Source organism: Choloepus didactylus, chromosome 9, assembly GCF_015220235.1.
Source record: "Choloepus didactylus isolate mChoDid1 chromosome 9, mChoDid1.pri, whole genome shotgun sequence".
Lineage (NCBI taxonomy): Eukaryota > Metazoa > Chordata > Mammalia > Pilosa > Megalonychidae > Choloepus > Choloepus didactylus.
In genome coordinates, this window is record NC_051315.1 from 94,909,772 (window position 1) to 94,930,515 (window position 20,744).

Below are 20,744 nucleotides of genomic sequence, written 5' to 3' on the forward strand. Positions count from 1 at the left end.
TGTTCCCTCATCTTCACTTCTTTGAAAGAATTTGAACAGCATTGGTGTTAATTCTTCTTGGATGGTTGGGTAAAATTCACCTGTGAAGCCATCTGGTTCTGGGCTTTCCTTTTTGGGAGATTTTTGGTAATTGATTCAATCTCTTTACTGGTTATTGATTTGTTGAGATCTTCTATTTTTTTTTTTTTTATTCAGTGTCATTAGTTTGCGTGTTTTTAGGAATTTGTCCATTTCATCTGGGTGTTCTAATTTGTTGCCAAACAGTTGTTCATAGCATCCTCTTATAATCCTTTTATTTATGTGGTGTTGGTTGTAATGTCCGTTTTTGTTTCTGATTTTTATTATTTGTATCCTTTTCTCTTCTCTCTCTTTTTTTGGTCACTAGCTAAAAAAGGTTTGTTGATTTTATTGATCTTTTTAAACAGCCCCCTTTTGGTTTTGTTGATTCATGGTATTTCTTTTTTCATTCAGTTTTGTTGAGATATATTCACATACCATCCATTCATCCATGGTGTACAATCAACTGTTCACAGTACCATCTTATAGTTGTGCATTCATCACCCCAATCTATTTTTTTTTAATCTTCATTTTATTGAGATATATTCACATACCCTGCAGTCATACAAAACAAATCTTACATTCGATTGTTCACAGCACCATTACATAGTTGTACATTCATCACCTAAATCAATCCGTGACACCTTCATTAGCACACACACAAAAATAACAAGAATAATAATTAAAGTGAAAAAGAGCAATTGAAGTAAAAAAGAACACTGGGTACCTTTGTCTGTTTGTCTGTTTGTTTCCTTCCCCTATTTTTCTACTCATCCATCCATAAACTAGACAAAGTGGAGTGTGGTCCTTATGGCTTTCCCAAACCCATTGTCACCCCTCATAAGCTACATTTTTATACAATTGTCTTCGAGATTCATGGGTTCTGGGTTGTAGTTTGATAGTTTCAGGTATCCACCACCAGCTACCCCAATTCTTTAGAACCTGAAAAGGGTTGTCTAAATTGTGCGTAAGAGTGCCCACCAGAGTGACCTCTCGGCTCCTTTTGGAATCTCTCTGCTACTGAAGCTTATTTCATTTCCTTTCACATCCCCCTTTTGGTCAAGAAGATGTTCTCCGTCCCACGATGCCAGGTCTACATTCCTCCCCGGGAGTCATATTCCACGTTGCCAGGGAGATTCACTCCCCTGGGTGTCTGATCCCACGTAGTGGGAAGGGCAGTGATTTCACCTTTCAAGTTGGCTTAGGTAGAGAGAGAGGGCCACATCTGAGCAACAAACAGGTCAGCCCACTTTTGCAGCTTCTGTCTCTTTTAAATATTCTAGCTTGAACCCCTTCTCCTCCATTCCCTTTTTTTTTTTTTTAATTCAGTTTTATTGAAATATATTCACAAACCATACAGTCATCCATGGTATACAATCAGCTGTTCACAGTATGATCATATAGTTATGCGTTCATCACCACAATCTATTTCTGAACATTTTCCTTACATCAGAAAGAATCAGAATAAGAATAAAAAATAAAAGTGAAAAGAGAATACCCAAACCATCCCCCCATCCCACCCTATTTGTCATTTAGTTTTTACTCCCATTTTTCTACTGATTTTTTTTCAATTTTTTAACTTTGTTTATCAAAAAATTAAAAACAAACAGGCAAACAACAACCAAAAAAACCCCACAACATTTCAAACAAAGCAATGGGTTAAGGAAAACAAATAACCTAAAATAACTACTTTGCTTCCAATATGTTCCTACCATACCCCAAGAAAATTAATAAACCATGTCCAAACAGAGGAGTAAGAAAAACAAATAATCTAAAATAACTACATTGCTTCCAACATGTTCCTACCATACCCCAAGAAAATTAGCAACCCCTAAGAAAACAAAGGAATAAGAGAAAAAAAAAAACCTAAAATAACTCTGTTGCTTCCAACATGATCTTACTATATCCAAGAAAGTTTACAAACCATAATCATTCCTGAGCATTCCCATAACATTGAGATTACCCTCCATAGTTTATCTGTTCTTGTTAGATTATCATTCCCCCTCCACTAATTGGTATCTGTAGGTCCCCTACATTCTACAGTATAAAACATTGTACATTTTTCACAGAATTCACATTAGTGGTAACATACAATATCTCTCTTTTTGTGCCTGGCTTATTTTGCTCAGCATTATGTCTTTTTTTTCTTTTTTTTTTAAATCTTCATTTTATTGAGATATATTCATATACCACGCAGTCATACAAAACAAATCGTACTTTCGATTGTTCACAGTACCATTACATAGTTGTACATTCATCACCCAAATCAATCCCTGACACCTTCATTAGCACACACACAAGAATAACAAGAATAATAATTAGAGTGAAAAAGAGCAATTGAAGTAAAAAAGAACACTGGGTACCTTTGTCTGTTTGTTTCCTTCCCCTATTTTTCTACTCATCCATCCATAAACTAGACAAAGTGGAGTGTGGTCCTTATGGCTTTCCCAATCCCATTGACACCCCTCATAAGCTACATTTTTATACAACTGTCTTCGAGATTCATGGGTTCTGGGTTGTAGTTTGATAGTTTCAGGTATCCACCACCAGCTACCCCAATTCTTTAGAACCTAAAAAGGGTTGACTAAAGTGTGCGTAAGAGTGCCCACCAGAGTGACCTCTCGGCTCCTTTTGGATTCTCTCTGCCACTGAAGCTTATTTCATTTCCTTTCACATCCCCCTTTGGGTCAAGAAGATGTTCTCCGTCCCACGATGCCAGGTCTACATTCCTCCCCGGGAGTCATATTCCACGTTGCCAGGGAGATTCACTCCCCTGGGTGTCTGATCCCACGTCGGGGGGAGGGCAGTGATTTCACCTTTCAAGTTGGCTTAGCTAGAGAGACAGGGCCACATCTGAGCAACAAAGAGGCATTCGGGAGGAGGCTCTTAGGCACAACCATAGGGAGGCCTAGCCTCTCCTTTGCAGCAACCGTCTTCCCAAGGGTAAAACCTGTGGTAGAGGGCCCAACCCATCAAACCACCAGTCCCCTATGTCTGTGGTCATGTTAGCAACCATGGAGGTGGGGTAGGCGAATACCCCTGCATTCTCCACAGGCTCCTCAACGGGGCACTGCATCTTTTTTTTTTCCTTTTTTTATTTTTTTTTTAACTTTCCCTTCTTTTTTAAATCAACTGTATGAAAAAAAGTTAAAAAGAAAACAAACATACAATAAAAGAACATTTTAAAGAGACCATAACAAGGGAGTAAGAAAAAGACAACTAACCTAAGATAACTGCTTAACTTCCAACATGTTCCTACTTTACCCCAAGAAAGTTACCTAATATAGCAACATTTCTGTGAACTTGCTCCTACTATATCCATCAGAAATTAACAGACCATAGTCATTCCTAGGCATGCCCAGAACGTTAAATAGCTTATCTGTTCTTCTTGGATTATTGTTCCCCCTTCCTTAATTGCTCTCTATTGCTAGTTCCCCTACATTCTACATTATAAGCCATTTGTTTTATATTTTTCAAAGTTCACATTAGTGGTAGCATATAATATTTCTCTTTTTGTGCCTGGCTTATTTCGCTCAGCATTGTGTCTTCAAGGTTCATCCATGTTGTCATATGTTTCACGAGATCGTTCCTTCTTACTGCCGCGTAGTATTCCATCGTGTGTATATACCACATTTTATTTATCCACTCATCTGTTGAAGGACATTTGGGTTGTTTCCATCTCTTGGCAATTGTGAATAATGCTGCTATGAACATTGGCGTGCAGATATCTGTTCGTATCACTGCTTTCCGATCTTCCGGGTATATACCGAGAAGTGGAATCGCTGGATCGAATGGTAACTCTATATCTAGTTTTCTAAGGAACTGCCAGACTGACTTCCAGAGTCGCTGAACCATTATACAGTCCCACCAACAGTGAATAAGAGTTCCAATTTCTCCACATCCCCTCCAGCATTTGTAGTTTCCTGTTTGTTTAATGGCAGCCATTCTAACCGGTGTTAGATGGTATCTCATTGTGGTCTTAATTTGCATCTCTCTAATAGCTAGTGAAGCTGAACATTTTTTTCATGTGTTTCTTGGCCATTTGTTTTTCCTCTTCAGAGAACTGTCTTTTCATATCTTTTGCCCATTTTATAATTGGGCTGTCTGTACTATTGTCATTGAGTTGTAGGATTTCTTTATATATGCAAGATATCAGTCTTTTGTCAGATACATGGTTTCCAAAAATTTTTTCCCATTGAGTTGGCTGCCTCTTTACCTTTTTGAGAAATTCCTTTGAGGTGCAGAAACTTCTAAGCTTGAGGAGTTCCCATTTATCCATTTTCTCTTTTGTTGCTTGTGCTTTGGGTGTAAAGTCTAGGAAGTGGCCGCCTAATACAAGGTCTTGAAGATGTTTTCCTACATTATCTTCTAGGAGTTTTTATGGTACTTTCTTTTATATTGAGATCTTTGGTCCATTTTGAGTTAATTTTTGTGTAAGGGGTGAGGTAGGGGTCCTCTTTCATTCTTTTGGATATGGATATCCAACTCTCCCAGCCCCCATTTGTTGAAAAGACCATTATGACTCAGTTCAGTGACTTTGGGGGCCTTATCAAAGATCAGTCGGCCATAGATCTGAGGGTCTATCTCCGAATTCTCAATTCGATTCCATTGATCTATATGTCTGTCTTTGTGCCAGTACCATGCTGTTTTGGCAACTGTGGCTTTATAATAAGCTTCAAAGTCAGGGAGTGTAAGTCCTCCCACTTCGTTTTTCTTTTTTAGAGTGTGTTTAGCAATTTGAGGCATCTTCCCTTTCCAAATAAATTTGATAACTAGCTTTTCCAAGTCTGCAAAGTAGGTTGTTGGAATTTTGATTGGGATTGCATTGAATCTGTAGATGAGTTTGGGTAGAATTGACATCTTAATGACATTTAGTCTTCCTATCCATGAACATGGAATATTTTTCCATCTTTTAAGGTCCCCTTCTATTTCTTTTAGTAGAGTTATGTAGTTTTCTTTGTATAGGTCTTTTACATCTTTGGTTAAGTTTATTCCTAGGTACTTGATTTTTTTAGTTGCTATTGAAAATGGTATCTTTTTCTTGAGTGTCTCTTCAGTTTGTTCATTTCTAGCATAAAGAAACATTACTGACTTATGTGCATTAACCTTGTATCCCGCTACTTTGCAAAATTTGTTTATTAGCTCTAGTAGCTGTATCGTCGATTTCTCAGGGTTTTCTAGATATAAGATCATATCATCTGCAAACAATGACAGTTTTACTTCTTCTTTTCCAATTTGGATGCCTTTTATTTCTTTGTCTTGCCGGATTGCCCTGGCTAGCACTTCCAGCACAATGTTGAATAACAGTGGTGATAGCGGGCATCCTTGTCTTGTTCCTGATCTTAGAGGGTAGGCTTTCAGTCTCTCTCCATTGAGTACTGTGCTGGCTGTGGGTTTTTCATATATGCTCTTTATCATGTTGAAGTTTCCTTCAATTCCTACCTTTTGAAGTGTTTTTATCAAAAAGGGATGTTGGATTTTGTCAAATGCTTTTTCAGCATCTATTGAGATGATCAATTGATTTTTCCCTTTTGACTTGTTAATGTGTTGTAATACATTGATTGATTTTCTTATGTTGAACCATCCTTGCATGCCTGGAATAAACCCCACTTGGTCATGGTGTATGATTTTTTTTAATGTGTCTTTGGATTCGATTTGCAAGTATTTTGTTGAGGATTTTTGCATCTATATTCATTAGGGAGATTGGCCGGTAGTTTTCCTTTTTTGTAACATCTTTGCCTGGTTTTGCTATTAGATTGATGTTAGCTTCATAAAATGAGTTAGGTAGTGTTCCATTTTCTTCAGTGTTTTGAAAGAGTTTGAGTAAGATTGGTGTTAGTTCTTTCTGGAAAGTTTAGTAGAATTCCCCTGTGAAGCCATCTGGCCCTGGGCATTTATTTGTGGGAAGATTTTTGATGACTGATTGGATCTCTTTGCTTGTGATGGGTTGGTTGAGGTCTTCTATTTCTTCTCTGGTCAGTCTAGGTTGTTCATATGTTTCCCGGAAATTGTCCATTTCCTCTACATTATCCAGTTTGTTGCCATACAGTTGTTCATAGTATCCTCTTATAATTTTTTTTAAATTTCTTCAGGATCTGCAGTTATGTCACCTTTTTCATTCATTATTTTGTTTATATGGGTCTTCTCTCTTTTTGATTTTGTCAGTCTAGCTAGGGGCTTGTCAATCTTGTTGATCTTCTCAAAGAACCAACTTTTGGTGATATTTATCCTCTCTATTGTTTTTTTGTTCTCTATGTCATTTATTTCTGCTTTAATCCTTGTTATTTCTTTTCTTGTACTTGGTTTAGGATTGGTTTGCTGTTTATTTTCTAGCTTCTGCAGTTGATCCATTAGTTCTTTGATTTTGGCTCTTTCTTCCTTTTTAATATATGCGTTTAGTGCTATAAATTTCCCCCTTAGCACTGCTTTTGCTGGATCCCATAGGTTTTGGTATGTTGTGTTCTCATTTTCATTCGTCTCTATATTTAGCAATTTCTCTTGCTATTTCTTCTTTAACCCACTGATTGTTTAGGAGTGTGTTGTTTAACCTCCAGGTATTTGTGAATTTTCTAAGTCTCTGATGGTTATTGACTTCTAATTGTATTCCATTGTGGTCAGAGAATGTGCTTTGAATAATTTCAATCTTTTTAAATTTATTGAGCCTTGTTTTATGTCCCAGCATATGATCTATTCTGGAGAAAGTTCCATGAGCACTAGAAAAGTATGTGTATCCTGGTGATTTGGGATGTAATGTCCTGTATATGTCTGTTAAATCTAATTCATTTATCAGATTGTTTAGGTTTTCAGTTTCCTTATTGGTCTTCTGTCTGGTTGATCTATCTGTAGGAGAGAGTGATGTGTTGAAGTCTCCCACAATTATTGTGGAAACATCAATTGCTTCCTTTAGTTTTGCCAGTGTTTCTCTCATGTATTTTGTGGCACCTTGGTTGGGTGCATAGACATTTACGATTGTTGTTTCTTCTTGCTGAATTGCCCCTTTTATTAGTATGTAGTGGTCTTCTTTGTCTCTCAAAACATCCCTGCATTTGAAGTCTATTTTATCTGAGATTAATATTGCCACACCTGCTTTCTTTTGGCTGTAGCTTGCATGAAATATTTTTTTCCATCCTTTCACTTTCAGTTTCTTTGTGTCCCTGTGTCTAAGATGAGTCTCTTGTATGCAACATATTGATGGTTCATTTTTTTTGATCCATTCTGCGAATCTATATGTTTTAATTGGGGAGTTTAATCCATTTACATTCAACGTTATAACCGTGAAGGCATTTCTTGAATCAGCCATCTTATCCTTTGGTTTATGTTTGTCATATTTTTCCCCTCTGTCTATTAATATCCTTTATTGTACCCATACCGAACCTCTTTAGTACTGAACCTTTCTCCAAGTCTCTCTGTCCTGTCTTTGTTTCTCTGTCTTTAGGGCTCCCTTTAGTATCTCCAGTAGGGCAGGTCTCTTGTTAGCAAATTCTCTCAGCATTTGTTTGTCTGTGAAAAATTTAAGCTCTCCCTCATATTTGAAGGAGAGCTTTGCTGGATAAAGTATTCTTGGCTGGAAATGTTTCTCACTCAGAATTTTAAATATATCGTGCCACTGCCTTCTCGCCTCCATGGTGGCTGCTGAGTAGTCACTGCTTAGTCTTATGCTGTTTCCTTTGTATGTGGTGAATTGCTTTTCTCTTGCTGCTTTCAGAACTTGCTCCTTCTCTTCTGTGTTTGATAGTGTGATCATTATGTGTCTCAGAGTGGGTTTATTTGGATTTATTCTATTTGGAGTTCGCTGAGCATTTATGATTTGTGTATTTATGTTGTTTAGAAGATTTGGGAAGTTTTCCCCAACAATTTCTTTGAATACTCTTCCTAGACCTTTACCCTTTTCTTCCCCTTCTGGGACACCAATGAGTCTTATATTTGCACGTTTCATATTATCTATCATATCCCTGAGGTCCATTTCTAGTTTTTCAATTTTTTTCCCCATTCTTTCTTTTATGCTTTCATTTTCCATTCTGTCATCTTCGAGGTCACTGATTCGTTGTTTAACTTCCTCTAGTCTTGTACTATAAGTGTCCAGAATCTTTTTAATTTGGTCAACAGTTTCTTTAATTTCCATAAGATCATCCATTTTTTTATTTAGTCTTGCAATGTCTTCTTTATGCTCTTCTAGGGTCTTCTTGATTTCCTTTATCTCCCGTACTATGGTCTCATTGTTCATCTTTAGTTCTTTGAGTAGCTGCTCTAGGTGCTGTGTCTCTTCTGGTTTTTTGATTTGGGTGCTTGGGCTTGGGTTATCCATATCGTCTGGTTTTTTCATATGCTTTATAATTTTCTGTTGTTTTTGGCCTCGTGGAATTTGCTGAACTTGATAGGGTTCTTTTAGGATTTGTAGACCAATTGAAGTCCTTATCTCTAATTTATCAGATCTACAGCTTCATGGAGTACACTTTAACTAACCAGCAGGTGGCGTCCACGAGCCACCTGTTCTCCACAAGCCAGTTCTCCCCTGCTTAGCCTTTTTGGTGAGTGGGGGAGTGAGTCTTGTGGGGTCCAATTGGTGTACCTAGCTTGCGTGTGTAGTGGGTGTTGCCTGCCCTGTATATGGGGCGTGTTTCTCGGCAGTCAGGGAGGGGGGGGTGGCTCTAACAATCAAATCTCCCTGGTGATCCTAGAGTTTTAAAGCTGCTGCAATAGTCTAATCCTTCAGTTCAGTCCTGCCACAGTTTGTCTCTGCCACTGACCCACAAGTCCTTGGTATTGGTGTATGGCTCCTGAGACTTGCAAGTGGGCCCCTTTTCCAGGCCGTGCACCCCGGGTCCTCTGTTGAGGGATGAGTGTGCTATGTCACAGGTGAGTGCCGTCCCCGCAGGGCAATTCTGGGCTGCTGGGCTGTGTAGGGAGGCTCCCAGTCTGCTGAAATGGTGGCTGAATGGGGCTTTGTTAATTCACACTGCTCTACCTTCCCAACTCTGGGACAGTCAGCTGAGGTTGCAGGGAAGGGTAATGTCCACGCCCAGTTTTGTGGTGTGTGCCTGTTATTTGAAGCACTTCCGTCACACTGGGTTGTCTGGGGCAGTTCTGGGCTATGGGGCTGGCGATGGGCAGGAGTGTTTCCTGTCCACCAGGATGATGGCTGTGAGCGGACACCCCCCTTTTCTTGGGAAGTTGTGGTGTTTAGTGAATTTTCTCAGCCACTGGATTATTGCGTTTTGTCTCAGAGCTCTCCTAGTTCTGCTCTTTACTTGACCTGCCCAGATAGGAAGTCTTTGAAGCTTTCTGTATTGGGCTTCTTAGAGTAATTGTTTTAGAAAAAGAAAAAAGGATTAAAAAAACAAAACAAAACAAACAAACAAAAAAAAACGGGCCCTCCTCCGAGATCTAATGGGTTATTGAAATGCTAAGAGACAAAGCAACCAGGGCCATTAAGGAAAGGTCCACAGGGCCGAGAGATCAGCTTTTCTTCGGGATTTGCATATGTGCCTCAAGGCCCTTCCCCTTTCTATGTTCACCAGAACTCCAAAAATCCTCCGCTTTTATTTTGGAGTTTTTCGTGTTGTTTTTTTTCTATTCCTGTCTCCTCTCTGCTGGGCTGGCTGCTCTCAGATTCTCTGGTGTCTGGTCTCAGTCTGTCTATGGTTGGAGTTTGAATCAGTAGAATGAGTTTCCGGTAAGGGCTGCCACTGTAGTTCTCCCTTCTCCTTCCCGGAGCTGACAGCCCCTCCTCCCCCAGGACTGAGCCTGGCAGGGAGGGGCGCGGGTCCCCTGGCCACAAAAACTTACAGATTTCGCTAATCTCAGCAGTTCCACGTTTTCATGAGTGTTGTATGAGGTATGCCCAAAGTCAGATTGCTCTGTGGTGTCCAGTCCACGCAGTTCCTGGCTTTCTACCTACTTTCCTGGAGGAGTAAGTAAAACATACAGCTCACCAGTCTGCCATCTTGCCCCGCCCTCCCCAATCTATTTTTGAACGTTTTCCTTACACCAGAAAGAATCAGAATCACAATAAAAAATAAACATAAAAACAGAACACCCAAATCACCCCCCCCCACCCTATTTTTCATTTAGGTTTTGTCCCCATTTTTCTATTCAACCATCCATACACTGGATAAAGGGAGTGTGATCCACAGGGTTTTCACAATCACACTGTCACCCCTTGTAAGCTACATTGTTACACAGTCATCTGCAAGAGTCAAGGCTACTGGGTTGTAGTTTGGTAGTTTCAGGTATTTACTTCTAGCTATTCCAATATATTAAAACCTAAAAAGTGTTATCTATATGAAAAGTGTTATCTATATAGTGTCCACCAGAGTGACCTCTTCACTCCATTTGAAATCTCTCAGCCACTGAAGCTTTATTTGTTTTTCATTTTGCATCCACCTTTTGGTCAAGAAGATATTCTCAATCCCATGATGCCGGGTTGAGATTCATCCATGGGAGTCATATCCTGTGTTGCCAGGGAGATTTACACCCCTGGGAGTCAGGTCCCACTTAGGGGGGAGGGCAGTGAGATCACCCGCCAAGGTGGCTTAGTTCGAGAGAGAGGGCCACATCTGAGCAACAAAGAGGCACTCAGGGGGAGACTCTTAGGCACAATAATAAGCAGGTTTAGCCTCTCCTTGCAGCAACAAGCTTCATAGTGGCAGCCCAAAGACAGAGGGCACAGCACATCAAGCCGTCAGTCCCCAATGTTTGTGAGAACATCACATGCTATTCTTTTTAAATGATCTATTTCATTTATGCCTACTCTAATCTTTGTTATTTTCTTCCTTCTACTTGCTTTGGGTTTAGTTTGTTCTTCTTTTTCTAGAGCCTCCAGTTTTGAGGTTAGGTCTCTGATTTGAGATCTTTCTTCTTTTTTTTTTTTTTTTTTTGTATATTTTTTATTGAGATTGTTCACATACCATACAACTATCCAAAGTGTACAATCAGTTGCCCATGGTACCATCATACAGCTGTGCATCCATCAACACAATTTTTTTTTCAATTTTTAGAACACTTTCATTACTCCAGAAAAGAAATAAAGACAAAAAAAGGAAATTCAGATCCTCCCTTACCCCTAACCATGCCCATCTCCATTATTGATTCATAGTTTTGGTATAGTACATTTGTTACTGTTGATGAAAGAATGTTGAAATACTACTAACTGTAGTATGTAGTTTGCAATAGGTATATGTTTTTTCCGCTATATGCTCCTCTATTATTAACTTCTAATTATAGTGTCATACATTTGTTCTAGTTTGTGAGAGAGATTTCTAATATTTGTATAGTTAATCATGGACGTTGCCTACCACAGTGTTCACTGCTTTATACATTTCCATCTTTTAACCTCCAACTTTCCTTCTGGTGACATATGTGACTCTGAGCTTCCCCTTCCACCACATTCATGCGCCGTTCTGCACTGATAGTTATTCTCACAACATGCTACCATCACCTCTGTTCATTTCCAAACACTTAAGTTCAACCTAGTTTAACATTCTGCTCATAATAAGCAACTGCTCCCTATTCTTTAGCCTCTTTCTATATCCTGGTATCTTATGTGTCATGTCTATGAGTTTACACATTATAATTAGTTCGTATCGGTGAGACCCTGCAATATTTATCCTTACGTGTCTGGCTTATTTCACTCAGTATATTGTCGTCAAGGTTTCTTCATCAACCCATTTTTTTTTTAAGATGGTTTTGTTCATACCCCATACATTCCATCCTAAGTAGACAATCGATAGTTCTCTGTATAGTCACATATTTATGCGTTCACCCCCCTCACCACTATCTACTTAAGGACATCTCCATTTCTTCCACAGAGTAGGAGGAGGGTCAGAGAAGGCAGAGAGAGCAAAAGAAAAAGAGGGGGAAAAAAGCCATTGCAGCTAGGAAGCAGCAAAAGGAAAGATAATCTTGAACTAAAGTAGAATAAAGGGTTAGACAACATTACCAATGGCAAGAATCCCATATCCCTCCCTTACGCCCCCCGTCTAGTATGCATTTAGTTTTGGTATATTGCCTTTGTTACATTAAAGGAAGGATAATACAATGTTTCTGTTAATTATAGTCTCTAGTTTACATTGATTGTATTTTCCCCCCAATACCTCCCTATTTTTAACACCTTGCAAGGTTGACATTCATTTGTTCTCCCTCATGTAAAAACATATTTGTACATTTTATCACAATTGTTGAGCACTCTAGGTTTCACTGAGTTATATAGTCCCAGTCTTTATCTTTCCTGTTTTCTTCTGGTATACCACATGCTCCTAACCTTCCTTTCAACCACATTCATAGTTACCTTTGTTCAGTGTACTTACATTCCTGTGCTACCATCACCCAAAATTGTGTTCCAAACCTCTCACTCTTGTCTTTTCCTATCTGTCTGTAGTGCTCTCTTTAGTTTTTCCTGTGGAGCAGGTATCTTGTTCACAAACTCTGTCATTGTCTGTTTGTCAGAGAATATTTTAAACTCTCCCTCATATTTGAAGGACAGTTTTGCCGGATATAGAATTCTTGGTTGGCAGTTTTTCTCTTTCAGTGTCTTAAGTATATCACCCCACTTTCTTCTTGCCTTCATGGTTTCTGCTGAGAAATCTGCACATAGTCTTATCAAGCTTCCTTTGTATGTGATGGATTGCTTTTCTCTTGCTGCTTTCGGGATTCTCTCTTTGTCTTTGATGTTTGATAATCTGATTATTAAGTGTCTTGGTCTAGGGTTATTCATATTTATTCTGTTTGGGGTACGCTGTGCTTCTTGGATCTGTAGTTTTATGTCTTTCATAAGAGATGGGAAATTTTTATTATTTTCTCTATTATTGCTTCTGCCCCTTTTCCCTTCTCTTCTCTTCTGGGACCCCTATGAAATTTACATTCTTGCTTTTTGTTTTGTCCTTAAGTTCCCGGGACATTGCTCATATTGTTTCATTCTTTTCTCTGTCTGTTCTTTTGTGTGTAGGCTTGGGTGTCTTGTTCTGCAGTTCCTGAGTGTTTTCTTCTGCCTCTTGAGATCTGCTGTTGTATGTTTCCATTGTGTCTTTCATCTCTTGTGTTGTGCCTTTCATTTCCATAGATTCTGTCAGTTGCTTTCTTGAACTTTCGATTTCTGCCTTATGTATGCCCAGTGTTTCCTTTATAACCTTTATCTCTTTTGCCACATCTTCCTTAAACTTTTTGAATTGATTTAGCATTAGTTGTTTAAATTCCTGTATCTCAGTTGAAGTGTAAGTTTGGTGCTTTGACTGGGCCATAACTTCATTTTTCTTGGTGTGGGTTGTAGTTTTCTGATATCTGGGCATCTGGTTTCCTTGGTTACCCCAATCAGATTTTCTCAGACCAGAACTGGCTCATGTCCCAGAAGGAAGAAATATTCAGTATCCGTTTTTCCTGATGGTGTGTCTTAGAGGATTGACACACCCTGTGCTTTTCTGCCCAGCAGGTGTTGCCCGTCAGCCTGTCACTCCAGACTGGTGTAAGGAGTTGTGGCCTGTGGCTGTTTTCCCACAGGCCATGGGTCTGGTTCTGAATGGAAGGCGGGTAGTAGAGCTTGTTACCGCCTTCTTCCTCTTAGGGAAGATATGCCCCCTCAGAGAGAGGTCATTTGCATGTAAATGGATTCTTTGTTTCGCTGACTCTGCTTTCTCCACCCTTGTCTGGGTCAGAGTGTTGTGAGTTTAAAATGGCTGAGGCTTTCTCTACTGCAGAGGATTGCAAGCTGAAAATGGCTGAGGCTTTCTCCACTGAGCCACCCAGTTGAGAGAGAGAGAAAGGGACAGAAAACCCCTTTCATGGTGAGTCTGTGTCCCCCAGATTCTCCCATCAGCCGAGATAGCATCTGATCCTTTGGGCTCCCTGTCCCAAGACAGTGACGTCCCCTGGCTCCCCAAGGTCAGTCGTCATGAAAAGCCTCTGTTTGCTTGTTGGGGAGTCATAATTTGTATTGTGCAGTTAACATTAAAACCCAGTTGGAGTTGGGTTGAGGTATATTCGCTTGTTCAGAGAGTGCTGCTCTCTATCACAGCAAGGCTTTGTAGTTCAGGCTGCCCTGAGGGAGGGGCTCTCGGCTCGGGTCCGCAGTTTTTATTTACAGATTTTATGCTGCGATCTTGGGCATTTTTCCCAATCCAGATTGTGCCGGTTTGAATGTATTATGGCCCCCAGAAAAAGCCATATTCTTTGATGCAGTCTTGTGGGGCAGACATAATGGTGGGGATTAAGTTGGAACGTTTGGATTAGGTTGTTTGCATGGAGATGTGCCCCACCCAACTGTAGATGATAACTGATGGGATATTTCCGTGGAGGCGTGGCCCCACCCATTCAGGGTGGGCCTTGATCAGTGGAGCCATATAAATGAGCTGACTCAGGGAGAGGGAACTCGGTGCAGCTGTGAGTGACGTTTTGAAGAGGAGCAAGCTTGCTAGAGAGGAACGTCCTGGGAGAAAGCCATTTTGAAACCAGAACTTTGGAGCAGACACCAGCCACGTGCCTTCCCAGCTAACAGAGGTTTTCCAGATGCCTTTGGCCATCCTCCAGTGAAGGTACCTGATTACTGATGTGTTACCTTGGACACTTTATGGCCTTAAGACTGTAACTGTGTAGCCGAATAAACTCCCTTTTTATAAAAGCCAATCCATCTCTGGTGTTTTGCATTCTGCAGCATTAGCAAACTAGAACACAGATTGTTGGACAGTCACTGTCATCTCCCAGAAGTTATTCCAGATCTTTTACTAGTTGTTCCTGGTTGTTTATAGTTGCTCTGGGGGGACTAACTAACTTCCACTCCTCTCTGTGCCGCCATCTTCTCTCTCTCCTCACCCTCATTTTTGAAATAAGATCTCGCTGGATATAAAATTCTTGCTTGTCAATTGTTTTCCTTTAACACTTGAAATATTTCATGCCACTGCTTTCTTGCCTCCCTGTTTCTGATGAGGAATTTGCACTGAATCTTACTGAGATTCCTTTGTACATAATTCCTTGTTTTTCTCTTGCAGTTTTCAGAGTTCTCTTCTGTTTTTGGCTTTGATCAGTTTGATTAGTATGTGTCTTGGCATGGTTCTCTTTGAGTTTATCTTGTGAGAGGTTCATTGGTTTCTTCTGTGTGTATTTTCATGTTATTCATTAAACTTGAGAAGTTTTCTTCCATTATTTCTTTGTATATTCCTTCTGCCCCTTTCTCATGTTTCTGTGGCTCCCATGTGTATATTGATGCACTTTTCATTCTTTTTTTGAAAAATTCTCCTTAGCCCAAAGCATTTTAATTGTCTTCTCTTCAAGATCACTGATTCATTCTTCTGCCACCTCCGTTCTGCTATTGCAGCTATCTAGGGAATTTTTCATTTCAGTTATCCTGTTCTCCATCCCAGTATTTCTCAGTTATTGAGAATCTCAAATTGATTTCCATATTGTTCATTCATTGTTTTCTTCATATCCTTGTGTTCTTTCTCTGTGTTCTTCTTTATCTCCTTGAGAATATTGAGGATCATTTTTTAAAAGCCTGTCTGGTAAGTCCAAAATTTGGTCCTCTTCATTGGTGTTCCCTGGATTTGTATGTTGTTCCTTTGGTTGGGCCATAATTTCCTGTTTGTTTGTCTTGTAATCTTTTGTTGCACACTGTACTTTTTAATGTTTTTAAATGTCAACTCTGGGATTTAGTCCCTGTGTTATCTGTCCCTTTAGTTTGTATTCAGCTGGTGATATGACAAAGATTGTGTTGAATGCTAGGAGCTAATCAAAACAAGAAAACCGAAGGAAAAAAATATCTTTCACAGCCTTTGCAAATTGGCTTCTCTTTGGCTGGTGGTTTCCTTCAGAGCTTAATCTTCCTATCAAGAAGATCAGCCTGAGTTAAATGGGAAGGGCAGAGTCCTCTCTGATTTATGTGAGCCTGGGTGGTGGTGAAGCTGTCCAGACTGCCTTTTTCTCTGCCCTCAGGAAAACCTATTGGAGGGCAAGCCTCAGCCAAGTTCCCTGACTCAGTCTCAGACTTGCACAGCATAGATTGGCGCTGACATACATGCATCCCAGTATGTACACAGGGGCCACTCTGTTCCTTGTGGAACAGAGCCAGAGACCCACAGTGGGCTTTAGCTGGCTCCATCCTGCACTGTGGAAGGGATGGGGGAAGGTCCAGCAAGAGTGCCAAGAGCTTCTTCCGTGGGTTTTAAACTTTTGATTTCTGCCTTATGTATGCCCAGTGTTTTCTTTACAGCCTCTATCTCTTTTGCGAAATATTCTCTAAACTTTTTGAATTGATTTAGCATTAGTTGTTTAAATTCCTGTGTCTCAGTTGAAGTGTACGTTTGTTCCTTTGACTGGGCCATAGCTTCGTTTTTCTTAGTGTAGGTTGTAGTTTTCTGTTGTCTAGGCATCTGATCTCCTAGGCCACCCCAATCAGGTTTTCCCAGACGAGAACAGGCTCAGGTCACAGAAGGAGGAAATATTCAGTATCTGGTTTCCCTGATGGTTTTTCTTAGAGGATTGATACACCTGTGCTTTTCTGCCCGGCAGGTGTACCTGTCAGCCTGTTACCGCCTGTGTAAGAGGGTGTGGCCTGTGGCTCTCCTCCTCCAGGCTTTGGGGTCTGGTTCCAGAAAGGGTGGCAGTAGAGCTGGGCCCCTCCCTTTCCTCTTGGGAAGCTGTGCCCCCTCCATAGAGGTCATCTGCATATCAATAAGTTCTTTGTTTCTCTGACTGCTGATCAAAGTGTTTTTATTTTAAAATGGCTGAGGCTGTCTTTACTGCAAAGTGCTGCAGGCTGAAAATGGCTGATGTTTTCTCCAGAGAGAGAGAAAGGGACAGAAAAGCTCCCGGTTCACCCATCAGCCAGAGATAGCACCCGATCCTGTGGTCTCCCCGTCCTGAGACAGATATGTCCCCGGACTCTCCCAAAGTCAGTTGTCACCAAAAGCCTCTGTGTGCTTGTTGAGGATTCGCTGTCTGTATTGAGCAGTTAACATGAAAGCCCCAGTTGGAGCTGGGCTCAGAGTGCTGCTTTCTAGCACTGCAAGGCTTCCGTGAGGGAGGGGCTCTCGGCTCTTGGCTCTCAGTGCGGGTCTGCAGTTTTACTTACAGATTTTATGCTGCAATCTCGGGCTCTCCTCCCAATTCAGGTTGGTGGATGATGAGTGGACAGTCATGTTTGTTTCCCCGCAGTTATTCCAGGTTATTTACTAGTTTTTTGGTCATTTATGAATTGTTCCGGGGGGGACTAACAGTCTTCCACTCCTCTCTGTGCCTCCATTTTAGCTTTTCCCCTTCCATGGATTTTCAAGTTGCATTTTCTTTATTCAGCATTTGCGTGGTTAATGCAGGCCTTCAGTTGTTTTTCATATTGTTGAGGAAGGTTACTGTCTTTAGAATCTCTGCAGCCTTTGCCTGAGGGGACTTGAGAACAGTGACTGCCCTCAAGCTCACCCGCAAGGATCTTAAGTAGCTGATCAAAAGTAGAGGTCTGTAATCAGACCACATACCCCTGAGTTTGGAGGAGTGGATCTTTATGTCTCTCATTGGCCTCAGCAAGCTGTATAAGAGCCTAATCTCCAGTCCTCAGTGCTGTCTGACATTTGGCTTGGGAGAGGGGGGTGGTAGCTATTTCAGGAATGGTACAACTCACTGATTTTTACTTCAGTTTACCAGCCTCTTCCTTCTGCTCCTCTCTGGATGCTGCGTAGTGTTCTCCTAGACTTTGGAGTTTAAAAATAGTTTATTCAAACAGTTCCTGCCAGTTTAATAGTTGTTTAGATGGAGGGACTGGTTCCTGTAGCTTTCTGCTCCATGTCTTCCCACAATCTTACTGAAAGTGTTCTTGAATGAAGATATCATAAGATTATGAAGCCCAATACCACAGAAATTCTTAAAATGCAGCTAAGAAAATTATCAGTGAAAGAAAGTTCTTATGTTGCATAGAAATCTGCCTTCCCATAACTTTTGTACTTTGCATCTGATGTTCTCCTCTCAGTATGCATAGTACAGATCTAGTTGCAGATGAGCTAATTTCTAAATGCAATACTGTATTGGGCACCTCTTTGCTAGATACGCATTAAGGTTATTGATGGATTTCCAAATGTGGTCTCTGGAATGTAAAACTGTTTTAATATGAAGTTCAACTAGTAAAGAGCACAGTTAGAGTATTAGATTATTCCTTGTTCCAGACTTTGTATTCTCATTTTTTTCAGCCTAAGATTATGTCACACCATTGGTAAATATCAAACCCAAATAAAACCTCTGAATCTTTTACCTGGATTATTATCATTTACATCTTTTAGTTTCAATATAGTTAATTCCACTTCATATATATTCATATTAAATTGAAACTTGTAAGTTTTGATTCATTTTTCCTGTTTGGTTCTGTGAGCCAATCTTTTTGTCTTCTAGCTTGTATCATATTTGTTTATCTCTTTCATCTTTATCCGAGTCTGGTTAAACCATTGAACAGAATAGTAGAGCAAAGTAGGGAGTTTGATGCCTGCTACTGGGGACTTCTTTCTAGCCCACATCAACCTTTAATTAATTCTTCATGATATGAGCTAGCAATACCACTTCTATGAATCTGTCCTACAAAAATGCAAATAAAGATGTGTAAATAAATTTATACAAGGAATTTTACTTCAACCTCAAATGGCAGATAACCTCTGAATACTAACAGTAGCGAAATGGATAATTCCATTATGATAGACCCATGCAGGGAAATACAAGTAAAAGTAATCAGTTAACTAAATGTAAGCTAGGAGGGACCTAAGGTAGGTTAAGTGAAAGAAATTACATACTGTATGAATGGTATGTTCTCAATTTTTATTTTAAACAAGTTATGTCTATAACATATGCTTGTGGGAAATCACAAAGTACTCTGGAAGGGTACACAGAATAATGTTAAGAAGTGGTTCTCCCTGTTTGGATGGTCAAGGAGAGTAATTCAGAAGTTTTTGTTTTTGTTTGATGAACATGTATGTGTTACTATTGTAGGGAATTTTAAATGGTCAAAAAGTTTTGCTCATGGATGGTTTTCAATCAATTATAGTTCTACCCGACAGCCCAAATTCCTCTACCTTTTGTTCAGCAGTATCAAGAGAGACTTTTAATTCCCTGAGATGAGTGGGGCAAAAACATAGACTTTCAAGTAAAAAATATATAACTGTAAATTTGGCTGTACTGTTTTCTCAGCTGGCCAGGTTTCCTTAGTCATCTCAGAATTACAGTTTTCCTATCTTTAAAACATCTTTGAATGTTCAGTTTTAGAATTAAAAGAGATAGACAATAGAGAGTATGTGTAGGATGTATCCATAAATGTTAGGTATTATTATCAGCTCAGGTGTCAGAAACTAAATCAGAAACAGAGTTTCAGCTGATTAAAACAGAAAAGAAATGTGTTGAAATGATACTGGATAGCTCACAGATCATTGTGTGGACTAGAGTACCTGTTCAGAATCCCTGGCAAGTATATATGATTAGCCAAGTGTGATGGTTAATTACATGTGTCAAGTTGGCTAGATTGTTTTGTGCAATTGTCTGGTTAAGCAAGCTCTGGTCTGACTGTTACTCTGAGGGTATTTCATAGGTGGATTTGCATTTGCATGTACAATCAACAAAGGAGATTGCCCTCAGCAATGAGGGGAGTCTCTTGTCCAGTTGGTTGGAGGTTTTAAAGCCCAAGCTAAGGATTTTAAAAGTCAAAAAGAATTTCTGTCTCTACTTCAGCCAGCCAGCTTCTCCTTGGGGAATTCAACTTCACTCTTATTGGAGCTTCCAACTTGTGACCTTTTCTATGAATTTGGACTTGTCTGCATCAATTCTTATAATAAATTTCTTAATATTGCATACACACTGTGGTTGTTTGAAGCTGTTATGTACCCCAGAAAAGGCCATTTTTTTTTAATCCATTTCTGTGGGTGCAAGCCTGTTGTAGGTGGGACCTTTTGGTTAGGTTATTTCAATTGAAATGTGACCCACCCCATTTAAGGTGGGTCTTGATCCTTTTACTAGAGTCCTTTGTGATAGGATAAAAGACAGAAAAGCCCTGAGAACCTAGAGAAAAAGCCCCCGGAGGAGCTGAGAGGAAGCCACTGAAACTAGAAGCTGAATGAAATGAAACTTGGGAGAGAAGGACCAGCACATGCTGGCCATGGGCCTTCCCATGTGACAGATAGTGGCGACCTTCAGAGACGTTATCGTCCTGTTGGTGCCTTAATCTGGACATTTTCATGGCCAAGAACTGTAAATTTGTAAGCTAATAAATTCCCATTATAAAAATCAACCCTTTTCTGGCATATTGCATTCTAGTAGCTTTAGCCAACTGAAAACACACGTATATGCATACACATATGCACACGCACATGTATATACTCACTGTTGATTCTGTTTCTCTGGAGAACCCTGGCTAATATACCAAATATTATTCAGCCTAAAGGAATGAAATACTGTTACATACTAGAACATGGATGAAACATGAAAACATGCTAAGTAAAGAAGCCAGTCACAAAAGGACACATATTATATGATTCTGTTGAGATAAAATGCTCAAAATGGGCAAATCTAGAAAGACAGAAAGTGGTTACAAGGGGATGGATGGGGGGGTAATGTGCAATGACTGATAATGGATATGGGGCTTCTTTTTGTAAAAGTGTTGAAAATGTTTTAGAATTAGATAGTGGTGATGGTTGTGCAATCTTGTGAATATACTAAAAATAAACGATTACACACCATAAAGT

The 20,744-nt window shown here is 39.9% G+C and overlaps 1 protein-coding gene across 3 annotated transcripts in view; it reads left to right on the forward strand.

Annotated features, from left to right (window-relative positions):
• The window catches only part of FAM117B (family with sequence similarity 117 member B), a 226,081-nt gene that overhangs the window by 93,656 nt on the left and 111,681 nt on the right, over positions 1-20,744 (forward strand). The gene's annotated exons all lie outside the window — the stretch shown is intronic.